A 20,008-nucleotide genomic window follows, 5' to 3' on the forward strand; every position below is an offset into this window, starting at 1 on the left:
GGGCCGTGGTCGGGCGGCCGGCGTAGAGCGTGGCCCGGTGGGCCCGAGCGGCCCCGCCGCACTCCCCGCCGCTTTAAAAGCTCCCACAATGCAGCGCTGGCGTCCCAGTTCCGTTACAATGTCTCTCCCGGCGCCGGCGAACCGGCGAGGCGCGGGCGGGGAAGCCGGGAAGCGGCGTCTGTAACCCGAGCGCCCGGCCGAGGGTGGCGCCCCCTCGCCGCTTCTCGCGCGCGCTCAGCCCGCGGCCGGCGAAGGGGCGGAGCCGCCCGGCCCCCAGCCCGGCCCCCAGGCCAGAGACACCAGCCGCTAGAGCCAGCCGGCCGCCAAGTCCGCTGCCCGCGCTCGCCCGGCGCCCCGCACTGCGCCCGCCGCCAGGCTCGTCGCCGAGCCTCGCCCGCCCGCGGTAGCGGCGGCGGTGGCGCTGGGAGCGGCTCCTGCCTGCGGCGCAACCGCTGCCCGCGCGATCGCAGACGCCCGCAGCCCCGCCAGGGGCGTCCTAACTCACCTAGCGCCGGCCGGGGAGGTGCGCGGAGCGGTCGCGCCGGGGAGCCGGGGCCTCCCTCCGGTGCGGCTCGCGCGGCCCGCGGAACGCCGGAGAAGGAGGCTCGCGGGGCTGCGCGGCCGGGGACAGGCGCTGGGCGGCCGCAGAGCTCGCAGCGCTGCCGCGTCCCCAGCGCCCGGGCCGGCTCCGCTGAGCGGCCTACGGGGGCGGCGCAGTTGCGAAACTGAGTGAGTATTAACTTTCCTTCGGGGCCGTGATTTCTAGGCAGCGTCTGGGACCCCTCCCTCCTCCTCCTGAAGCCTCCGATTTCTTTTACCTCTTTTCACCTGGGGCTTCTTCGCCGGTGCTGCCCCCGCCCGCCTCCCGCCGCGGGTTCCCGCTTCCTCCCGTTGATCTTTTCCCTGTTTGTTCCCTTTTGCGCGTTCTCTCCGCGGCTCACACGCGTCTGCCTGAAAAGTACAAGCTTGTTTCTGGCTTCTCTGTTTCCTCCCTGTGTCCTTGGCAGGGTAGTTTAGAGGCCACTTTTGTTGGGAAGGGAAATGTACGTTTGGTTTCTCGAATGTTTTGTTCTCCAAATGGAAATCGGATGCTCGATTGCCGGCTGACGGTTTGGTGGAACGCTTATTTTTTTCTTCTGAAAAAAATGATTGGTTTATAGGTTTTTAAATTTTGTTTGAACGATTAACCCTCTTCCGTCCCTACTCTTCCTTGCTGACAACCCGTTTTGGGAGGGGAGTCCAGAAGAGGGGACTTTCAAAGTAATAACGTTTTGCAAACTAGAAACTTTAGAGGGTAAATCGCAGAAAACTTAAGATTCAACCTGAAGGGACGTGAGCTTTGAATGTGGGTCCTTGTGCGGCACTGGGTCTTAGAAGCCGAGTATCTGGGTTTGTAATCGAGTGTTTCGTTGTTATTTTAGCATCATAGAGCCGCCTGGTGTTGCTAAACCACTACTTTCTCAGCATCAGATGGCATCTTGAGTAGTGTGCAATATCGGATGTAATTGCGGGTCAGTATTGCCCCTGATCTTTAGGGATTTAGAAGGTCAGTAGATATGCAGGGCACGTTCCATAGCTAACTTAAACCCAGCAGGTTAGCCCTGTCAATATACAGCAAAGCATTGCATTAAAAAAAATTACTCCAGCCTGGTGACGGCGAGGACGAACATTTATGGATTTTCCGGTATAATGTGGCTCAGCAGTTCTTCATTAGATCTGTTGTATCCCCAGGAAGCACCTTTACATATGTATATATCACTGCTTTTCTGACAGTTGGGTTAGCTAGTACTCATTCTAATAGGAGACCCCAGGTAGTTTTATTTTTTGTAAGTCTTTCAGCTTTGTGTTGCCAGGAGTTGGTGATCGTGATATGGAGGAACAGAAAATGGGAAGCTTTCTTTATGGATTTTCCGCATCCTATTCTTTGCCTGGTTGAGGCACTAGTGAATGCCAGTGAACCCTCTGCAGGGAGAGGTGCGGGGTGGGCACAGGAATTAGGATGCAGGACACCGCACTATCATTTTGGAGAGTGGTTTGTGTATTTATCTTTTAGTGGAAATATTAATGGTACTTTTATTCATCTCGATGGGGAACTCACCCCAAACCATAAAAATTATGTGACCATACCCCACTTTAAGGAGACTGAACATAATTTGATGATTATTCTATTGAAGGGTCAGATCCAACATAATGTAATTTGTAATGTAGATGATAAAAACCTTTCAAAAATCTCCCCCTTGGGGTGGCCACTTAGCTCAGTTGGTTAGAGCACGGTGCTCTTAACAACAAGGTTGCGGGTTCGATCCCCACATGGGCCACTGTGAGCTGTGCCCTCCACAACTAGATTGAAACAACTACTTGACTTGGAGCTGATGGGTCCTGGAAAAATGCACACTTTAAATAACAGTTAAAAAGAAATCTCCCCCTTTCTCATTTTCTGTCCTTTTAAGAGTCTCATGTTAGTACTTTTAATAATAGACACAATTGGCAGTAATGCATTAAATTCTTTCTGGGTTCATTGATCAAGCCTAATGTCTGGGTTTCAGTAACTGAGGGGAACATCAGAGCCCAGAGAGAGCGCAAATCATGGGACTATGCAGATAGGAACAGCATTTCAGTTTGCTGAAGTGTCAACATGCTGCAGGGAAAAGCAGTTAAAAAGAAGAGAGAATGTTTAAGTTGTTTTCATGGTGAATGTTTACTGAATTTGGCATTTGGTTGAGACATCTGGGGACTGCAGATTTTAAATTCTATGCAGTTGTGTTTTTTCTTTTTGCCTATTTATATTTTTAAGGTTTCAATTTTTCAATGTGAATCTCAGTGCTTGGCTTTTGTAGCCTTCTGTACTGGGTGGCTTGCATTAATTTTTGACTTGAATGCCTTGGTCATTTTGAGAAATGATTAGTATTTTAGAGTTCTCATTAATTGATCTGTGTTATGTGGATGTATGTCATGACTTGAAAGTAAAATATTATTTGTTGCTGGATATTGTTGCTCTTTTCATTATGGTTAATTCCTGGCATAATGGTTTTGCTCACTTATTATAAAACATTAAGCTCCTAGATATCTTGCTAGTATTCAAAACATGGCAAAACTCTTTGCAGGTAGAAGTGAAGTGGGGATGGGAGTGATTGGAAAACATTATGCATTAAATTTGACGATTTGGATTTAAAAAATAAGGTATCACCTGTTTAGTCTTCTTGCATGCTAGCTTGCTCCAAACCCTAAGTAGTCTTCAAAATTCAAAATGTAGAGATAGTTTCCAAGAACTCTGTATAGTGGGAAGATTGCTGTCCCTACAGCCAGCCAGCCAGCAGACTTGGGTGGCAGGTGTGACTTTGTCACTCTGAGCTAAATGAGCCTGGCCATGCTACTTCAACCTCTGTCATCTATCTACAGTTAGTTTTCTGTAAAAAGGGGACTGCTACTAAAAGGGATGCTGCGACGAGTAGAACACTCAATATAGTGCTTGGCACATCTTCACTACATGGCCGCATCTGAGACTTCTCCAGAACTGAACTCTTGATTACCCAACCTTTCAAATTGTTTCTCCTGTTTTTCATCTCATTCATCCAAAGAGTGGCTCAGGCCAGAAGACTGGAGTTACCCTTCACTCTCTCTTTTGTTCTATCACCTCCACCCAAGCAGTTTGTCACAAAGTCCTGTCCACTTTTCTGGGGAGATCTCTTTCAAACCTTTTTGATGTTCAGTCTCTGTTATGCTACCCTCCTAGTTCAAGCCACCATTTATCTTTGCCTACTGCAGAGGCCACCTGAACACACTCTGCACCCCCTGCAGTCCTTTTTCTGACCAGCAGCCTGAAAAAGAAGTCACCGGCAGTTTCAAGTCTTTAAATCTCTTAGGAAACACATTTATTCTTGTGATAAAATAGAAGATCCTCAGCAAGCCTACAAGGTCCTGTGTGATTTGGCCCCCACATCCCATCTTCATCTCTTGTCAGCCACCTTGGCCGTTCTCCCCCAGACTCACCTCAGGGCTGTTGCTCATGCTGCTGGTCTCTCTATTTTAGGACCATCTCATTACTGGTTCATATATCCTCTTCATAAAATCTCTGAGAAGGCCACCCTTAGCATCATGAACCCCTTTATTTTCTTCCTCATGGCACAATCATCTTTTCCCTTCTTAATATTTGCCACAATTTATAATTATATATTATTTAATTGTTGAATGTCTCTCTCTTGCCCTTGAGGGCAGGAATAATGTATGGTTTATTCAACGGTCTATACACAGTGTCTGGTATACATATAGTAGGTGCTCATTAAATAATTAATGTTATAATGAAGGAGATAATAATATCAATTTTGTATTTGTATCTTGATTGCCTTCTTTATCACCGCTAACTCTGCTTTTCATAACAGAAAAGCCAGACCGGCACTCTCATGTGTTCCTTCTTGGCTGGTTTTATGTATAATATGAAACAACGTTTGCAAATATCAGGTAAAATTAATGTTTTTGGGATCTGTGGAAAATTCATAGTAATAAATTGAGACACGTTTTAATTAGTGTTACCCTTGTGCTTTTCTGTTGTAGATAATCCTTTTTCCAAGTACATCGTCAGTTATGCTTTTTTCATTGGCACAGGATTACTGAAAGAAAAAATTTTACTATGTCATATGATTTTACACATGTCATGTGATGTAACACGTCAGCAGCTATGGATTGCTTAGTGCTAGATTTCCAAGGAAGGTAGGGGAAACTGCAGTAGAAAAATGACAGTTATGGTTCTGAGGATATTTAGTACTGTCCAGCTGTTGATGTGGCTTGGAAAAATAACTAGATACCGTCTGACCATTTAGTTTTAAGGTAGAGGAGTACTGTAGTTGTTTAAAAATGGGAGCCACCTAGAGGTCTAGAAGTTCTTTTTTCTTTTCTCACTAAAGCATTCCTTGTTTTAGCCAAAAATGTCTCATGACTTTCGAAGGCCAAAGGAGGTTTAAAGCTTTGAGTATTTTTGTCATGTGGTTGCCTTCACACAATATCCGATGCACTATCACTCTGAAGTACTTACGTCTTTATTATTAATGTTTCTAGTCTCTGCTTCTTACATACTCACCCATATTTTCTTTTGACTTGTTTTTTAGGACTTTAGTTTCCCTTTAGAATTTTATCTCACATCCTTAGAATATTCTTTTGTAATTTTGTATCTTGCAAGTCATTAAGTATACAGGGAATTTGGCAGTTGATTCTAGTTCTTTCAGGGTATACTGTTTTGCATTCAACCTCTGGGTTCCCCTAAAAGTTATACCTCTGAATGGTCTGTCTGGACCCTGAGATTTTGCTAGCCAGATGCTAGATGCCCTTGGGTTGGGAAAGCAGGGAGAATGAAAGCAGTATTTTAAAGTTCCTATTACGTACCAAGCCCTGGGCAAAGTGCTCTCACAAAAGAGGTGTGAGTAGTTGCCCTAGTCAAAATTATAAAAAGAAACCTTTAACTTTTTATACATTTACTTCACTCAAGGAAATTGTTCCTGTGATACCGTCATTTCCGCACCCTGTATTTTCTAGTCAGGAAGGCATGACAGTAAAGAGGCTCTCTCTAGCCAGAGTCTTTAGGTTACCTTGGTGATTATTTGAACCTGATTTTACTTGTATAAAATAATTGGAAGAGGGGCACACCATGAGATTAGCCTTTGTGGTAGGCCTCTGTGCCCTCAGGACATTTGCATCACAAGTAGCCACCACTGTGGAGGAGAAGAAAGTTAGGGTTAGGAGCCCTTGTTATTTTTCCCCCAGTATGTGAGCTTGCTGGTTACTTTGGGTGACCTTGAACAAGTTGCCTGGAGCTTTTTAGCACCAATAATATTTATTACCTACTTATTTCACAGCCTTGCTATAAGATTTAGAAGACTTATTTTTGGCAGTTTTTTTTTTTTGTCACCTTCAAATATATCACAAAGCTCATTACAATTAACTCCAGTGCTGTCCAAGTTTTAGGCATGAAGAAAAATATTTTGTGAGAGAAATTTGACCTCCAACTACACCCGCAATCCAAGTCTTGCCTCATCACCCCCACACTCAACCGAAAGACCAGGACATAACCGGAACTTGACCACCCACCGGAACCCTTTAGAAGCCCAGGGTCCATTATCCAGGGAGATCTCACAGTAACACCCCTTTACCATAAATGGCCAAGTTCCAAGGTCCTCCAGTTAAGTGCCCTCCCAGCACTTCTGCATACCTGTTCCCCCTAACGCTTTAAAAACCTTTTAACGAGTTCAACGAGCAAGATGGATTTGAGGCACCACTGGGTCTTCCATCCTCTCCGTACAACTTAGGAGTTTGTTCATATGTACATTGTGCTTTTAGTGTCCTATTTAAGAAGTCTTTGTCTAACCCAAGGTCACAAAGATTTTCTCCTATGCTTTCTTCTAGAAGTTTTATGGTCTTAGGTTTTACATTTAAGTCTATGATCCATTTTAAGTTAATTTTTTTTAACGTAGACTTTATTTTTAGAGCAATTATAGGTTCCCAGCAAAATTGAGCAGAAAGTCCAGATTTCCCATATACTCCCTGTCCCCACACATACACAGCCTGCTCCATTATCAGCATCCCCCACCAGAGTGGACATTTGCAAATTGAACCTACATTGACACATCATTGTCACCCAGAGTCCATACTTTAGAGTCCACTCTTGGTGTTGTACATTCTGTGTGTTTGGACAAACGTATAATGACATGTATCTATCTTACAGCATCGTACAGAGTAGTGGCACTGCCCTAAAAATCCTCCTGTGCTGTGCCTAGTCATCCCTCTCTCTCCCCTCAATCCTGGCAACCACAATCTTTTTACTGTCTCATAGTCTGTGACACTTCCTGAGTGTCATATAGTTGAAATCATATAATATGTAGCCTTTTCATATTGGCTGTTTCACCTAGTAGTATGCATTTATGTTTCTTCCATGTCTTTTCATGGCTTGATAACTCGTTTTTAGCCCTGAGTAGTATTCCATTGTCTGTATGTACCACAGTTTATCCATTCACCTACTGAAAGACATCTTGGTTGCTTCCAAATTTTGGCAGTTATGAATAAAGGTGCAGTAAGCATCCATGTGCAGGTTTTTGTGTGGACATATGTTTTCGGCTTCTGTGGGTAAATACCAAGGAGCATGATTGTTGGATTGTACAGTAAGAGTATGTTCAGTTTTTGCAAGAGGCTGCCAAACTGTCTTGCAAAGTGGCTGTCCCATTTTGCATTCCCAACAGCAATAAATGAGAGTTCCTGTTGCTCCACAGTCCCACCAGTATTTGGTGGTGCAGTGTTTTGGATTTTGGCCGTTCGTATAAGAGTGTAGTAGTATCTTGCTGTTGTTATAATTTCCATTTCCCTGATGACATACGAGCTTATTTGCCATCTCTACATCTTTGGCAAGGTATCTGTTAAGGTGTTTGGCCCATTGAGTTAATTTTTTGCATTAGGTGAGTGATGGATTGAAGCTTATTTTCTGCATATGAAAATTTAATTGTTCCAGCATTATTTGTTAAAAAATATTCTTTCTCCACTGAATTGCCTTTGCATCTTTGTCAAAATTCAGTTGTCCATTATATCTCTTTTTATAGTATCACTAAAGGAAAAACAACTAAATCCAGTACTTGATAATGAATGTCTTTTTGTCACATTTAATAAAATACCTGGTTTCCTTGCTGTAGCTTTCATGGAAACCTTTTTTTACTCAAACATTCCTTCTCCTTTTCCTTTTTCTTTTTGTTATTTGCTATATATTACAATAGTAAAGTCTGGTGGTAGGGGGAACATATGCTTATCTATTTAAATTTTACTTAGTCTTTCCTGTTAATGACAATTATTTCACTGTTTTCTCTCTTTGGAAAATCTTGTAACCTAGATCACGCCCTCCATTTTAATTTTTCTAGTGTTGATGATCTCTCTATTACAATATTCTACTGAGTAATGGGTTACTGTATATGTTGGAAAGAGTGCCCACTTAAGTTAAAAGCCTGGATTGACCTGGGTAGCCTTGGAGAAGTTAATGAGCTCACCTAGCCTCAAGTTTCCTGATCTTTAAACGGGGTTACTAATTTATTATAACACTCAGGGCTGTTTCAGAATAAAAGATGTTTGCGTGTGTCCATCTATGGAAATGAATGTCTATGCAGTGTCTCAGTGAAGGGCTGGTGCCTTTACCCCTGACCCGACTCCAGGGAGCTCTGTATATATGCGTTCTGTCTAAACTGGAAGTCTGAACAGGCCTCAGTGCTCTTTGGAGAGGACAAGGTCTAACCCTCCACCGTCTGTCCAGGCTGAAGGTCTGAGGAGCAACTGAGTTAGAGAGAAACCTCAGTGTAGATCATCCAAGGGCGGGAGAAGAACGTTTGCTACCGTGTTTCCCCGAAAATAAGACCCAGCCGGACCATCAGCTCTAATGCGTCTTTTGGAGCAAAAATTCATAGAAGACCCGGTCTTATTTTATTATAATGTAAGACCGGGTCTTTAATATAACATAATATAGCGTAACGTAATACAATATAATATAAGACCGGGTCTTCTATGAATTTTTGTTCCAAAAGACGCATTAGAGCTGATGGTCCGGCTAGGTCTTATTTTCAGGGAAATGGTAGTTACCAAGGAAGGTCCCCTTATCCCCCACAGTGCAGAGTTGGCTATCTCCAAGGCCTTTCTCCACCAGTAATCCTTTCTCCATATTGAATTTCAATCTCACCTTCCCTCAGTCTGGAAAGAATATACTCAAATCTCGCTTGACATTGCTGCTCCTTCTAGCTGTCTCCTTTATCAGCCATATTTTTACGGGAGTTGTCTGTGCTTAATACTTCTACTACATCACCTGCCAGCTCACTTCCCAGCCAGGTACCATTTCTTAGACACAATTCTTGCCACAGGATGCCGTATCTTAATTGCCAAAATCAATGGAAACTTTTCACTCCTAATATAACCAAAGCTTTTTGTGGCATTCTTACACTGTCGGGCCATCTCCCTCCATCTTAAAACTTCTCCTTCTTGATTTCCTTGTCATCATTCTTTCTTTGCTCATTCATTCATGCAACAATGAACTACATACCGTTCCAGGCATGAGGCTGTAGCAGAGAACAAAACAAAATTCCCGCTCTCGTGGAAAGCGCACTCTACTGGGGGGAGTTAGATTAATAAATAAATGAGTAATGTTACGTTTTTTATACGATGATAAATGCTTTAGAGGAAGAAGATGAAGCAAGGTGGAAGATCTGAAAATGCTGGGGGTAGGAGTGCTATTTGATACGGTTATTTGATATTGGATGGGCAGGAAGTCCTCATTCACGAGAGCTCGCTTGATAGAGACTTTAATGAAGCGAAGGAGCCAACTCTGTAACTGTCTGGGGGAAGACCACTTCAGACGGAAGAGACAGTGAGAGCAGAGGCCCGGAAACAGGTGCATACAGGTGTGCCCGCGTCATAGCAGGCAGACCACTGAGGCCAGGGGCCGTTTGGGGGAAATAGCAGGAGATGAGGCAGAAGAGATGGTGGGAGCCCGCACATACAGGACCCTGCTGGTTGTGACACGGGTCTTGGTTTTTACTGTTGCGTGAGAAGACAGGAGAAGACAGTCGCAGGTCTTGAACAGAGAAATAAATGGAGAGTAGCACGGATTAGGCAAGAGCACAAACTCTGGAGCTGACTGCCTGGCTTAAAATCCCAGCCCTACGGCTGTGACCGTGGAGTAGTTCTGTAACTTCTCTGCTGCATCAGTAAAACACTATCTCATAGTGTTGTTTTGAAGATTGAATGAGTTAATATTTGCAAAGAATAGAGCATGGCTGATACTAAGTATTATAAAAGTGCCTTTTAAATAAAATTAGTAAAATTGAAAAGGCTCACTTTACTGCACCGTGGAAATGGCTTGTTAAGGGGAATTACGAATAGCAGCAGGAAGCCAAGAAATGGAAACAACCTATGTGTCTCTGAATGGATGACTGGATAAAGAAAAGGTGGAATATATATACCGTGGGATATTCAGCCAGAAAAAGGAAGGAAATCCTGCCACTTATAGCAACATGGATGGACCTAGAGGGCGTTATGCAAAGTGAATAAGTCAGACAGAAAGACAAACCATATGTTCTCACTTAAATGTGCAATCTTAAAAAAGGAAAAAAAAAAAAAAAACAGCCAAACTCATAGATACAGAGAATAGATTGGTGGTTGCCAGCGGTGGGGGGTGGGGTGGAGGGGTGTGGGTGAAATGGTTGAAGGGGGACAAATGGTACATACTTTTAGTTTTAAGATAAATAAGTCCAGGGATGCAATGCGCAGCACAGTGACTTATTCAGCATGGTGACTTAGTAAAAAGAAGGCGGGAGGAAGATGACTCCCAGAAGGCCAGTTAGGAGATGACTGTAGTAATCCGCCCAAAAGATGGCTTAGATGAGGTGCTTGTGGTGGAGGTGGGGAGAAGGGTCACCTTGTGGGTTAGTTTGGAAATAGGGATGACCTCTTGGCCAGAGGATTAGATCTGCTCTTCCTTTCATCCCGGATCTTTCTAAGACTTTTTTGCTGCCTCCTTCTCTCCCCTTTGACCAGGGATTCTCAAACAGGGTGGTACTATTTGGAAATATGGAGGGCATTTTGGGTTGTCACAGGGACTAAGCTGTGGGTATTTCCAATATTCAGTGAGCAGGGGCGGGACCAGGGTTGCTCAGCACCCTTTGTGGTAAGACTTGTCCCTTGCAATTTGCTCATCCTGGTTGAGCAGTGCTGCTGCAGACCTTCTTCCCACCTCCCCCGCCCACCCCAGCCCAGGATTTCTTAACCCGCAGTCCTGTGTGGGCAGCAGGGGGCCTATCAGCTGCCTGGTATTTTTTCCAAAATGTTGTTTATTTATGTACATTGGGGGCGTGAGAATTTTCATCAAGTTTTCAAAAGTGTCCGTATCCTAAGTATGTAAGAATTCCTCTTATGAGTGATCTCACCCATTTTCGTTGATTTTACTGCAGCCTGCATGGTGATGGACTTCCAAATCTGTTCCTACAATGCTCTGAACGCAGACTTCCAGACGCCTTGCTGCTGAGCCGTGCAGCCGTGGCTCAGCATCTGCACGGCTCCTAACTTCTCCCTTTTTTCCTGCTTGGGGTTGTGGGACCAGCATCCACCTCACTCGTACTCTTGGCCCTTCCTGTGCCTCCTCCCCTTGATGAGTCTATCTACTCCTTCTGATTTTACCTCCTGGTCAGCTGAGGAAATCTTTAGCATATCCCATTTAGATTTTACCAGTCTCCTCACCTGAGACCCATCTTTTACATGTCGCCAGATGAGCTCGTGGATACATAGATCTCACTGTGTCACTGACTGGCTGAAAACTGAGCTCTGTCCCTGCCTGCAGGTTTGAGTTGAGACTGTTCTAGCACACAGGCTGGCACGAGTCCCCCACCCTGGGCTGGCTAGGTGGCGGTCCTGCCTCCCTGCTTGGCTGCCCTCCAGCTCTCTCCCCTCACTCGTCCTCCTGCACCAGGCTCTGCCAAGACTAAATTAATAACCTGTTTCATGCGTTGATGCTGAAACATCTAAACATACTGTTTGGTCACACAGAAAAGATGGTTCAACCTCTCTCTTACCTACCAAAATACTGCATAGCTCTAAAACCCAGCTGGGCCATCCTACTTCTGAAGGAGCTGCACACTCCTTTAGGAGTCCATCTTGCCTTCTTTCTAATACCATATGCATGCATATTTCTCTTCTTCCTTTGCATGGTAATTTCAGAAGCTCTCTACTTCAGACAGGTGAGCTTCTGAGAGGCTCTTCTTAAGCTCATTTGTTCACAAGTTCAAAGTGACTCAGAGGACTTTAAGCTTGCAGTCCCCTGATGCAGTTCAAGGAGTGTAAGTTGCTTCTTTGAAGGTTTATAACCAGCTATGCCCTTGCTGCTGGATGTTCTGTAGGGCATCTTTCTCTAAAGTAGAGCAGCTTTGTCTGCATTAAAAATCTCCTGAGGCAGCTGGCTCCTTCATGGTCTCTTTGCAGCCGTAGGGAGCCCCTTAGTAGCCCTTGGTGTCCAGGTTCACGCCTCACCTCGAACTGCAGGAGCCTCAGTGGGCGCAGCCCTGGCTGTGCTCAGCCTTTCTGCCCTGGAACAATTTTGTGGCCTCCTGAGCAAACATTGGGCAAGTTTCCACCTTTGGCGCTGATCATCTTGTTGTACATTCAAAATGGAAAAAACTTCGGAAGATCTCTTTTCTCTGTTCTGGCTGATTATCACTGCTAGGTTATAATAGGTATATAAGTTAGCCTTTTTCACCCTCAGCCCTATGTATCCTTTGCCCTTCAGGGTTCTTTCAAATCTTCATTCCATATGCAAAAAAAAAAAAAAAAAGAAAAGAAAAGAAAAGAAAGGAAAAATGTTTTTCACCACTCAACTATGTTTTATAAATTCTCCTTTTGTTTCGATCATAATTGTGTGTCTTTTTATTAGCACTTTAAACATGTTCCATACTTTTGTATTATCATATATGACAGGGTTAATAATGGTTGTAAAAAATTTCAAAACATATTTTAAATACAGCAAACACATTCATCCACAAACTAACGAACATAAAGGCACCCACTAGGCAGAGTTTTCAGAGTTTGGCTCTGGGGCCTGTGTTTGGTTTCATCTGTACAGTTGTGATTTGAAAGCTCAGGAGTGGAGGTGTCGGGGTTTGTTTCGTGTCGCTTTACTGCCAGACTGTGGGAAGCAGGATTCATATTTAATTGTACACCAACTGTAAGCTCTTTGATGGCAGGAACTTTTCTGATTCTCATTGGATCCTTGGGGCATGGCACTGTTATTTGTTGAATGCATTAACTGTGCTGGCTCATATTTATATCCTCAAGGGGAACCATTCTGAACTACTTCTAAGCATTTGGCTCTGCCAACTAAATGAAGAGTTCGGAATATGGCTGACTAAAACATTCATATTACATGGACAACTGAGGTGATATGAAATCTAGGTTGGTAGGAATGGAGTTACTTGGTTTCTGAAAACGAAGGTAATAAGTACATGTCCAGGAGTAAGTTTCTGTGGGGGATACGGGGAGGAGGGATGTGGTCTGTGGTTTGGGGAAGCTTATTATTGAGCACTGAGGATGCAATAAGTATATACATAATTGGATAGGGCAGAATGTGCTGTAGTATCTAATTTTGTAAATATATAAAGCAGATTATGAGGAGAGAATGGCTGACTGACTTCAAGGGTAAAAGTATTCACTACAGCAGTATTTATACAAATAAACATGGGAAACATCTAAAAGGTTGATAGCAGGGCGCTGGTTAAGTAAATTATGGTATGGGCACCAGATAGACTGTTATACAGCCATTAAAAGTGTTTATGAAGAATTTACAGTAATTTGGGTAAATGCATATGCTTTTATGTTAGGCGAAATATCAGAATGTAAACTGAAATATGCATTGTGACCACAGTTGTTTAAAAAAGAAAAAGCAGGCATAACAGGGAAAACACACCCAAACATTGCGTCTGACTTCAAGTATATTATATATACTATGTCTTTGTATGTATGTGCATCTATGTGTGTGCATATAATTATGCACTGTATTGCGTGGTCACACACTGACCACACCCATGCAACCAGTGTCCCGGTTAAGAAATAGAACGTTGTCCGATTCCCTCAGGCCCCCTCGTGCTCCTAACTTCTAATGGCATCTCATAGTTTCAACTGTTTTTTGTTCCTTATATAAACGGAATCACACAGCATTTACTCTTTTGTGTCTGATTTTTCACACTCAACTTTGTCTGATTCACCCAAATTGTTTATAGTTGTATGTTGTTCAGTCTTATTATTATGGATGACTTTTAATCTTACTCTTTCATCTTTTTATGCTTTCAAAAATTTTCTGTAATGAGCAGGTATTTTATAATGAGAAAAAGGTAGTATTTGTTTTTTTAAAGAGGCCAAGGCAAGTTTATTTGTAAAGTGCGTGGTCAAATTCAGTTGGCCAGTTCGGCTAGACCATGGGACGTGTGAAGGAGAGAAGGTTGGGGCTGCCCTGAAACAGATGTGGTGCAATGTGAACTCAGCGTCAGGAGACCCAGATTCGATCTATGTTGTCACTTAGTAGTCATGGGACTGTGGACACATCGTTTAATCCCTTTGATCCTCCGTTGGCTCATTCATTGTTCAACTGGGTATGATGGTATCTTCCTTAGAAACTGGTCATGAGGATTAACTTGAGATAGCGAGTCTGTGAGAAGGCCTGCCAGGTGGTGAAATCTTTCATTTAAAAAGAGTTAGGGAGGATGGATGCTCAGGGAGGGAACTTATGTCCAGTTGCCATTACTTTTCTTTATGAAGGGGGTGATGGTTATTTGTCTGTGAAAGCACATGGCTTTGAGGTGGGGGTCTGAGCAAAGCAGGGAAGCTTTGGGGTCAGGCAGCCCCAAGTGCTCAGTGAGAAAGGGGGTCCACGGAGAATGGAGGGAGAGCTCAGCAGTGTTGAGGGCCCAACTGAGGTTGGAGCATAAACATGTTCTAGGAGATTTGTGTGTTATGTTTTATTTGGACTAATATTAAACCGACTTTTCCTGATCATACCAGTGGAAGAGGTAGAAACAGAAAGAAGGGAAGGAGGAAAGAAAGCCCAACTGACACATGAGAAATGCCATGGCTAATGTACAAAGACAACACTGTTTAAAGGAAGCCTCTGATTTGAAATGTGTTACAGAAATCCATGATGATCTGGAGTGTAGGCTGTCTTTTTCCAAGGATATTTATACCAAAAGGGAGCACTAAAATTTCCGTCCAACCCCCAAAAGTCTGCAAAACAGGCAGGGAATTTTTACTAGTATTGTATTTTCTAACTCCGAGAGTCCTAAAATCACTAGTAGTTTAAACTATTTTAGATCCTTTAAACAGAGTAGGGCTTGATGGGCCAGCCCGGAGAACCCCATTCATGGCTGGTAGCATTTCTATGGAAATAATAGTCGGGTGCGGTGAAAACTGCCGGGATTGCACTCCAAGCTTGTCTGCCTCTTCCAAATAAATGATGGGTGAGCACTCACTCAATACAGAGCAGTTAGCTATCGTGTTTTCCCCAAAATAAGACCTAGCCAGACCATCAGCTCTAATGTGTCTTTTGGAGCAAAAATGAATATAAGACCCCGTCTTATTTTACTATAAGACCAGGTCTTATATAATATAATATAATACCCAGTATAATATAATAATATAATATAATATAATACTGGGTCTTATATTCATTTTTGCTCCAAAAGATGCATTAGCGCTGACGGTCCGGCGAGGTCTTGTTTTCAGGGAAACACGGTACTTGTAGCTAAATGATGTTCCTAGATTGGGTGGCTCCTTTACTCATCATCATTCATTCAGACAGTATCTATTGATTGCTTATGGACTAGATATGGAAAATTTTTAAAAAAAAAAAAAAACAGTCTTATCTCCCAGATACTTTTTATCTGGGCCAGGCATTTAAAGAAATAATTTTGGGAATGTGATAATGGGTAAAATGGAGATGTGGGTTCCTGGGGTGGGGTTGGAAGTGAGTGCTTCTGAAAAGATGTTCCTCAGTCTGCCTGAGGAAATCAGGGAAGGTTTAAGAGGAAAATTCACTCTTGAGCTAAGACTTGAGAAAGGCGTTTTCTGGGAAGACACTCTCTGCAGGTAGAGCAAGGGGCACAAAGGCACAGTCTGTCAGGCAGCACGTGGTCTGTTGGGGAATACAAATAAACTCAGTACCACCAACGTTGTATCTGTGGAGTAGCGTGGGGGAGTGGCAGGAACTGAGGTCAGGAATAATTTTCTGCCCTTCATCATCCTAAAGTTTGTTTGGGTTTTTGCTGATAGCAGGATTGCTTATGAGAAGCAGTTTTACTGTCTCTGAATTAAGATTTCCACTTATTCAGATTTTACATTGGGAAATGTTGAGGTTGCTTTATAATTAATTGGGGCTTAGAGTTCTGCTCAGTGTCTTCCAGTACAATATACTGAGGTCACCTTGTTTATATTCACTCCACAAACATTTATGAAGCACATGACGTTGTGTTGAAGAAATTATACTTGCTGTGGATGGTATTACAAAGATAAGAAATGGCCACTGCCTTTGAGGAAGCTTACAATCTAGTTAGCAAAGCAAAACTTGAACTTTGTAAAGCTCTATTATGGAAATAAATATAATAGCTAGAAGAAAGAGGATAAAGGTGTTACTTACAACTGGAAAGTAGACAAATCTATTTAGAAGACAGTGCACTCTGATCAAGGACCAAAGGACCAAATGAAATATGACTGGTGGACAGTGATATAAAGGTGGGGCGAAGTGACGGGGGGAACTAGGAAGAGGCCACAACAGGGGAAGGACCATGGTGGAGGCTAGCCCAGGACCATGGTGTGCAAGTGACATTAGGAAGTAGCACAGAGTCTGGAGTCACTCAATCTGGTGTATATTGCTGGGAGTAGAGAGAAGTGGGGCTGAACGTGTAGCTAGGGACAAGTGGCAAGGTTCGTCCATGCTGTACAGAGGAATTTGGACTTCCTTCCAAGGCAATAAGCTTTTATGAACAAGTCTTCTTGTCTTCTGCGCCTACCAGTCGCTGCTGTCTCCAGTCTCCCTTCCACCCACGGTGTTCAGAGCAAGCCCAGTAAAGTACACCCAATCCTAGCGCCGTGTGACAGGGATTCTCTTGGTTTTGCACAGATTACCAAGAAAGCTGTGATGTTGGTCTAAAATCTTAGGCTGTTTCCCTAATCAACAGCTTAATCCTTCAGTGTTAGTTCTCCTCACCTTAGATTTTTGCAGCACACTTTTCAGTGTTTTAACTACTTTTTGTCATATAATTTGATTTTTAACAATTTTTGGAAATAATGAGATCAGACAGTTTATAGTTAGGGAAATCAGCTCAGAGAGCCTAAATGAATAGCTTAAGGTCATTCAGCAGTGAGTGTTCGAGGTGAGATTAGAAACAGCAACTTCATGACCTTGTTTGGTCCAGATTTCCTTTTCCACGTGAGTGATTCTGACTACCAGTGAATGCATGCCAGCTGTGCTGTTAGGGCATCAGGCAGACGTTTGCATGCATTCATCCCTGTTGGGTGTGACCTAAGTATTTTGAAATAGCTGAGATTGTGAGTTACATCTGTAATCATTACACAGAGAGAAACTAAGTGGCTTACATGGGAGTTTGTCCATAACCATCTTGTTATTTATTTTTCCTCTATCTAAGGAACAGCCTAACTTTTTATAAGCCTCCTTCATTCAATTGATCATTTTGATTTTTTTCTGGAAATAATCCACCTAAATCATTAGAGTTTTTCTTCTAGATTTCATATATTTAGCAGGAAAATTGTTTTCCATCTTTCAAATATTCAGCAAGCTAACAACGTTAAGTGTGTGTAACTCATACAACAAAATACAACTCAACAACAAAAAAACAAAGAATCCAATTAAAAAATGGGCAGAGGACCGGAAGAGACATTTCTCCAAAGAGCACATATAAAGGGCCAATAGACACATGAAAAAATGCTCAACGTCACTAATCATCAGAGAAATGCAAATAAAAACCACAATGAGATACCACCTCACCCCGGTTAGAATGGCTATCATCAACAAGACAAATAGTAACAAGTGTGGGAGAGGCTGTGGAGAAAAAGGAACCCTCATACACTGTTGGTAGGAATGCAGATTGGTACGGCCACTGTGGAAGGCAGTATGGATTCCTCATAAAATTAAGAATAGAATTACCATATGACCCAGCAATCCGACTCCTGGTTATCTACCCAAAAAATCTGAAAACATTTATCCATAAAGACATGTGTGCGCCACTGTTCACTACAGCTTTATTTACAGTGGCCAAGACATGGAAACAACCAAAGTATCCTTCGATAGATAAATGGATAAAGAAGTTGTGATATAGATACACAATGGAATGTTATTCAGCCACAAGAAAAAGTGAAATAGTACCATTTGCGACAACGTGGATGGATCTTGAGATTATCATGTTAAGCAAAATAAGTCAGACAGAAAAAGCAGAGAACCATATGATTTCACTGTGATGTATAAAACTGAAAACAAAAGAACAAGACAAAAAAATGAAGAAACAAGAACTCATAGACACCGAATAGTTTAGTGGTTACCAGAAGGTAAGGAGGGAAGGGGGTGGTAGATGAGGGTAAACGGGATCAAATATATGGTGATGGAAGGAGAACTGACTCTGGGTGGTGAACACACAGTGTGATATATAGATGATGTAATACAGAATTGTACACCTGAAACCTATGTAACTTTACTAACAATTGTCACCCCAATAAACTTTAATAAAAAAAATTAAGTGTATGGCTAAGTTAATAATTTTATGAATCATTGTTAAGCAATGTAACTTGTCAACTTAAGTACACAACTTAAAATATTTCTAAGACAAAAACAAATTGAGAATCTTGCTTTACCAGTGGAGGTGACCTTGGCACAATGTGGGTTTGAACTGTATAGGTCAATTGAAATAATTAGTGTATAAATGGCCCTGCACAGTTCAAACCCACATTATTCCAAGGTCAATTGTATGTTCTTTAATTTTTTCCAAGAGCAACAGAGTTGGCCTTTTAAAAGTCCATGATTAAGAACAACTAGGTTGCGAGGCAGCTATAATATGGGCAAAAATACTACTTTTTATAAGTGAGGACCACTGATACCAATGGTCCTCATCTGTGACCTGTAAGTAACGTACAGAATTCCGATAGAGACATGGTGGTGTTGACCCTGGGAGAGACTTCTCTTTCAGAGAGCAGTCACTGAAGAACAGGAGAAGGTCACGCAGTTAGTGGTGGGATGTGAGACTGGTACCTGTGACCCTCATTGGTTCAAAATCCTCCGCGGCTCTCTGTTGACAGTAGGATCAGGCCTCAACTCTGGCCTTTGTGTCTCTGATGGAGGCGTTTCCCCAAGTCTGATAACAAAGGCACAGAAGAGAAAGTAAACAAAAGTAAGTGTTTGTGTATTGGCACTGAGCAAATGTAGTTTGATGGCTTTATGTTAATGACAGTGAGTTTCAGACCTGTCGCTAAATTGAAGGTGGAGCTCTTCTAAGTTTCTATTTAAAAAAACACAAAACATACAATCAACTCTAGTTGAATATGCAGAGACTTCTGAGCTTCTGATAGAGAGAGCCAATCTGGAACACTTCCTTCAATTCTTAGGTCAAATCAAGTTATTTTTAAACTTAAATGACTGAAACCTAAATATAATCCCTTATACATCTGAAAGTCAGACTGGCAAACCTCACCTGTCTAACGAGAGCATCTGCAGTGTGGTCACAAAACCTCCAGGCTCCCGCATGCCTATCTGTATTAATTCTTATTTAATGTATCTATACTGCATAACATTGTATTCCTAATGATATTAATTATGGTATAAGTAATAAGGATAAAACCTGTAGGTGTGCATGTGTTTGGGGGGGAGGGTTGTCCAGAAGCAGAATGAGGGCCTTAAAAACAGGCACATAGATACCCCTGGCATAAGGAAGAGGCAGGGCAAGGCCACATTCTCCAGTCTCAAAGTGTAGTCAAAAGGCTGTAATAATATTGCACATGATTATGGTGCCTTACAGTTTTCCGATCATTTTCACATCTCTTAAATCATTTGGTTGTCACAGTAAACTTGTGAGAACGGTAGGCTCAATATTACTCATATTCTCCATGCAAAGTCAAGGCATAGAACAACTGTGCATTGTCTAACATAACAGGTACCCAGACCATGCTTCCACAGGCGGTTTGGTCTTCCCCAGCTCCTAGGTATCTTCCTAGGGGGACACCCGAAAGGCTTGAAGCAAGTGGGGTTGCCTGCTCTCCCCCTCACTTACAACCTCGCTACCAGTTTATAATGAAAGCAGGTTTCCACTAAACTACACATACAGATAACTTTAGATAAACATTCCCTAACCAGTAGCCCAAAATAGAGAAGTGTGCTTATATCATGCCAAAATGGTTGATACAACCTGGTTTATAAACTTGATGAAATCTTCGATCTTCGTGTTTTTAGGTGTTCTGGTGCACA

The 20,008-nt window shown here is 42.6% G+C and overlaps 1 protein-coding gene across 1 annotated transcript in view; it reads left to right on the forward strand.

The window, feature by feature from the left end:
• Positions 1–589: 589 nt before the first annotated feature.
• The window catches only part of RASSF8 (Ras association domain family member 8), a 102,158-nt gene continuing 82,739 nt past the window's right edge, over positions 590–20,008 (forward strand). The window contains exon 1 of the mRNA XM_033118126.1: positions 590–729. The gene's annotated coding sequence lies outside the window, so the exon portion shown is untranslated. The remainder of the gene's footprint in view (positions 730–20,008) is intronic.

Source organism: Rhinolophus ferrumequinum, chromosome 10 (assembly GCF_004115265.2).
Source record: "Rhinolophus ferrumequinum isolate MPI-CBG mRhiFer1 chromosome 10, mRhiFer1_v1.p, whole genome shotgun sequence".
Lineage (NCBI taxonomy): Eukaryota > Metazoa > Chordata > Mammalia > Chiroptera > Rhinolophidae > Rhinolophus > Rhinolophus ferrumequinum.